The 5,441-nt window shown below is 47.7% G+C and overlaps 1 pseudogene; it reads right to left on the minus strand.

The window, feature by feature from the left end:
- Positions 1 to 223: 223 nt before the first annotated feature.
- Positions 224 to 946, minus strand: LOC139001947 (TCF3 fusion partner pseudogene; annotated as a pseudogene).
- Between the last annotated feature and the right edge of the window lie 4,495 nt (positions 947 to 5,441).

The following is a 5,441-nucleotide window of genomic DNA, read 5'->3' on the forward strand; positions in this document are numbered from 1 at the left end:
AAGAGGAATGTTGGGGTCTTGCCCAGCAGGTCCAGGGGTTCCCAAAGGTGTGGACGGAGTCGGCGAAGAAGGAATGACACAGAGGCAGCGTTCAGGTAATCATCATAGCCAGGTTCTCTTTTTATTGTCCTGTTACATCTATATTTATACTATTTGATCCTATAAGCATGCCTCTATAAGCTTTTTTTTGCCAAGGAGAGCATGGGGTCCGTTTATTGGGGGGTCAGTCAAAGGGGGAGCTGGCTAGGGTGGGGTAGGGCAGCAGCTTGTCTGGCCCCTGAGAAACCCAACTTGAGTCCAGAGCCTCAACCGCTTTGAAGCCAAAGTCTTCCTCCACCTTTATCTGCACGGGGGCCAGCTCCGGAGTCAGCGGGACTCCCGCCCGGTGCCCTTCCTGTGGCGCTCGCTGCCTCTTCGACCTGCTGGGCCCCTCGCCAGGGGCCGGGCTGCTGGCTTCTGTGGGCGCTGGCGTCCTCCTAGGTGGGGACAGCCCCTCTTTCTCTGGAGGCTCGTTCTCAGCGTTGCCTGGGGTGGGGGCGTCTGTGCCCTGGCTGCCCTCGTCCTCCAGTATGATGGTGAACTGGCTGGCCTGGTAGTCATCGCCTTAGGAGTCTAGCACCTTCTTGAGGAACCTCCGCTCCTGCTGGAGTCTCCGTGTTATCCTCTGTACCTGATGGAGCCTGTTCAGGACCCGCTTGTTCACCTGCTTGATCTCCCTGCTGTGCCGACCCAACGCCTGGTACTTCCTGTGATTGAGTTCCCTTAGGCACCGCTGTTGCTGGCCTCGGGCTGCCTCCTCCTCTTCGTCTCGCTCCTGGAGGCTGGAGCTGCCCAGACCCCCAGACACGAACTCCACTTTGGTCTCAAGCTCGCTCTCCAGGATGTGACCTGAGAACTTCTCAAAGCCCACGGCTGCCATGAACCCCTCTCTCTGCTCCAGCTCCATTTCTCCCTGGCTCCCGGAGCAGAACTTCCAACCTTGCAAGCCTCTAGTTTAAAGTGGCTTGCAAAATGACACAGCCCGTCCAATTTCACAGCCAGGCACCCAGGCCCCAGCTGCTAAGCCTCCTGGGAGTTGTAGTTCTCTATGTTCCGCTTGCCTCCCTCGCCCCACCCCCATCCCAGTCCCAACTGAAAGGCCCTGCTGGCTGGTCTTACCCTGTGGCCAGGCATCTGAGTGACCTCGGGTCTTTATTCCTGTCCTGACACCGCGCCATCTGACCACGGAGACTCTCCTCTTGGGAGGCCCCTGGGTCTCCTTCTGGGTCTCCTCAGGCCAGGCACCGGATCGTGTGCCCCAGCGGCGATGCAGCCCTGGCGCCTGAGACTCCTTCTGGGGCCTGGCTGCATCGCCCCGGGGACCTGATCGTGTGCCCCAGCTGCGACACAGCCCGGGCCCCTGGGTCTCCTCAGCCCAGGCACCAGATAGCGTGCCCCAGCGGCTTCTGGGTCGCCTTCTGGGGCCTGGCTGCGTCGCCCCCGGGGACTGGATCTCGTGCCCAGCTGCAACGCAGCCCCGGCCCCTGGGTCTCCTCAGCCCAGGCACCAAATAGCGTTCCCCAGCAGTGAAGCAGCCTCAGCCGGGTGCATGGGTCGCCTTGTGGGTCTCCTGCTGGGGCCTGGCTGCATTGCCCCAGGGACCGGACCTTGTGCCCAGCTGCAACGCAGCCCCGGTGCCTGGGTCTTCTTCTGGGTCTCCTCAGCCCAGGCACCAGATAGTGTTCCCCAGCGGTGAAGCAGCCTCCGCCCGGCGCATGGGTCGCCTTCTGGGTCTCCTGCTGGGGCCTGGCTGCATCGCCCTGGGGATCGGATCTCCGTGCCCAGCTGCGACGCAGCCCCAGCCCCTGGGTCTCCTCAGCCCAGGGACCGGATCTCGGGCCTCAGCAGCTACACAGCCCCGGCGCCTGGGTCGCCCTCTGGATCTCCTACTGGGACCGGGCTGCGTCGCCCCGGGACCGGATGGTGTCCCCAGGCAGCTATGCAGCCGGCCTCTGGCCCCGCCTCTGGGTGTTCTCCCATCACTGGTGATCAGGGACCTGAGAAGCCAGGCAGGGCAGGGAAGAGGCAGATATCCACCTCTTCCCTGCCCCACCCAGCTTCTCCGATTACTGGCCCAGGGCCGGCAAAGGCTGCCAGGTTCTCCTATCACAGAAGCCGGCAAAGGCGGCCTGGCTTCTCCTAACAAAGGCAGCTCGGTTCTCTGGCTCTTGGCTGCCACCTGGGTTGCCGATGCAGTCAGCAGCAGGCGGCTTCTTCCCTCCTTTCCCTTTCGCCTCCCAGCATTGTGGCTACATATGCAAATTAACCGCCATCTTTGTTCGTGGTTAACCGCCATCTTGGCTGACAGTTAATTTGCATAAGGATATGCTGATTAGCCAATGGGAAGGGTAGCGGTCGTACGCTAATTACCAAGTTTCTCTTTTATTAGTGTAGAAGATATATTGATTTCAGAGAGGAAGGGAGAGGGAAAGAGAAACATCAATGGTGAGAGAAAATTATTGATTGGCTACCTCCTGCAAGCCCCCAGCCTGCAATCTGGACATGTGCCCTGACCAGGAATCAAACCGTGACTTTCTGATTCATAGGTCAATGCTCAACCACTGAGTCACACTGGCTGGGCTATAGGGTGTTTGTTAACCTAGAATGTGGACCAACATTGCTTAGAAGAAGGGATTCACTGTACTGCAAAGAAGATGTAGTTATGAGCACATGCTCCATTAATCCTAACACATTCTCCACTATCCAGACATTTCTAATGTGATAGACTTCTCTTAGAAGTATAGTTGAGATGCCAGCTTAAAAATGTTATCCTTTAAGGTTAGGACTCCATTGCTTCACGATGGAGGATATACCCTAAATCGATGACCATGATGTGGGGTGTCTCAGTATGTAGAATAATTGGGAACCAAGAGCTGAACTGAAAATGACCTCATAATTACTCCTAGTGGCCCACTTGGAAGATTTGGGTTTCTTGACTTAACAATTCTAGACTTTGTAATCCTGGAGGCCCCGGTTTCCAGAAAAGAAGTGTTTTCACTAGGGAAATCAGACTGTTTGTGCAGAGGCCAGCAGGCAAGGAAAGGAGTCACCACAACTGGCAGGATGGGAAGAGGAGCTGCTGCTACAAACTGGGGCCAAGGAAGAATAGGTTTGAGTTTCAGGTGATCCATGTGGAGCACTTCCTGGTCTTCTCATGCCCAGCTTTAATGGTCTACTGCCCGAGAGGAGCATGCTATCTGGCAGTGCAGACCCTTCAGTAGTCTTCATTCAGACCATTCCACCAGGAAAGCCATCTATAACAGCAGAGGTGCTGTGAGGGTGAGGCGAATCTGTGAGTTACGGTAGAGAAGGGTGATACAGAGTTTCAATTATAACTTTGAGATCAGCAAAGTCTTTTGCATGTTGTGATCATTTTGTTTGTTTGTTTGTTTGTTTCAGGATGATATCCTGGAATTATTATAGCAGTTGTAGCTTTCCTGTAATGCTTTCATAATATTGTTTGAAAACTCCCTTTTAACAATATGCAGGCAAATCTTTTATAAGAATGTCATTTCAATATAACTTTGAATATATCAAAATATTTATAGAAATGGGCCATTATTTAAATGTTGTATAGGATATTTATAATTTTTAAATTAATGTAGTAAATATTTTGTAAAGGTTCTTTATAAATAGTAAGTTCACAACAAATAGGTCAGTTTCTCTTTATATCTCTCTTATATTTCTGACATTCGAGTTCAGTTTTACCAGGTGCATGAACTATGATTACTTTGGAAATATGGCTCAAAGGTTAGATATTTCCCCCCAGGGGAAATGCTTAGCTAAATTAGACATCATGGAAGGTCAATTTCCAGAAACATCCAGTAGTATTTGGCCATTTGTAGATGTTTGAATATGTGCACACACATACATGTATTGATACAGAGACTCAAAAATTACTCAGAAAGAATTTAATTAGCTCTTTAATTTCTAGATTTCCTCAGAGCTATCAACACAAATTACTTTTTATAATAGGTGGCTAAATAAAACAACTCAGGATTAAATTGGAAAGAAAAAGACTTAATATATTATGTATTTTGTTGTACTAAGTTATGAGAATATATGTCCCTCTATTTTTTGCTCTTTATTTTGAAGTTTTAAAATAAGTATGGATTGCCATAACCGGATTGGCTCAGTGGATAGAGCGTCGGCCTGCGAACTGAAGGGTCCCGGGTCCAATTCCAGTCAAGGGCATGTACCTTGGTTGTGGGCACATCCCCAGTAGGGGGTGTGCAGGAGGCAGCTGATGGATGTTTCTCTTTCATCGATGTTTCTAACTCTCTATCCCTCTTCCTTCCTCTCTGTAAAAAAATCAATAAAATATATTAAAAAAATAAGTATGGATTAATAATCACTAAAACTTCTCTTGACATAATTGGAAGGATTTAAACTTTATTTGTAACAGCAAGAACACTTCTCTGTAAGCAACGAGGGAGAAGAGACTGAAAGTCAGATTACTTAGTCAGAAAAATGCTATTATTATTAATGATAAAATAAATAATTATATTAGTTTATCTTAATTGGACACTTATTATGAGACTATTATTACATTATCTTTTTTATTTTTCACTGAACATTTGGTATAGATATTATCTTTTTAAAAAGCATATAATTTTATTTATTTTTAAAGATATAGCAAGGGAGAGGCATAGAAATAGAAACATAAATTGGATGTCCCTTACTGGGGATCGAACCAGTCATATGCCTTACAGGGAATTGAACCAGTGACCTCTTGGTTCATGGGTTGATGCTCAACCACTGAGCCACATCAGCATGTGGGTATGTCTTTTAAGCATAGATATCTTATAGGCATTATTTTATTTTGGAGAGATTAAGTACTTTACTCAGGTTCACACAAGCATGTTGTTATGGAGATGAAATTCAAACAAAGTCCATAATTTAAAAACTTATATTTTAAAAACGTTACTATACATTTTCATATATATATAGATATATATGCGCAGCCAGGTTATAGTGTCATATAATACTGATAATAAACGTATTCTTCTATGTTATGTGCATTTTTCAATTCAATTTGATTTGATTCAATTCCCTTGAACCAAATCTTATTGAACACTAATAAGACCTACTTATTGCTCCAGACACCAGACAAGATGACAGTGATAACACCCTTAGCTTTCTTGTCAACATTTTGTCATTACTTTTTTTCCTAACTTGTCCTCATCTTCATTTTTTCATCTTTATAGTTGAGAGTATTACAGATGTCCCCATCTTTCCCTCATTGTTCCCTTCACCTAGTTCCCACCCCAACCCAGGCCTTCACCACACTATGGTCTGTGTCCATGGGCTATGCGTATTAGTTATTTGGTTAGTCTCTTCCTGTGTTTGGATGAGATGGTGTGAGACTCACAATGTATTTGCCATGTGTCCACATTTTGCTA

This window comes from Myotis yumanensis, unplaced genomic scaffold, assembly GCF_028538775.1.
Source record: "Myotis yumanensis isolate MYYU_CA2020_CCGP unplaced genomic scaffold, mMyoYum1.0.hap1 SCAF_2, whole genome shotgun sequence".
Taxonomy (NCBI): domain Eukaryota; kingdom Metazoa; phylum Chordata; class Mammalia; order Chiroptera; family Vespertilionidae; genus Myotis; species Myotis yumanensis.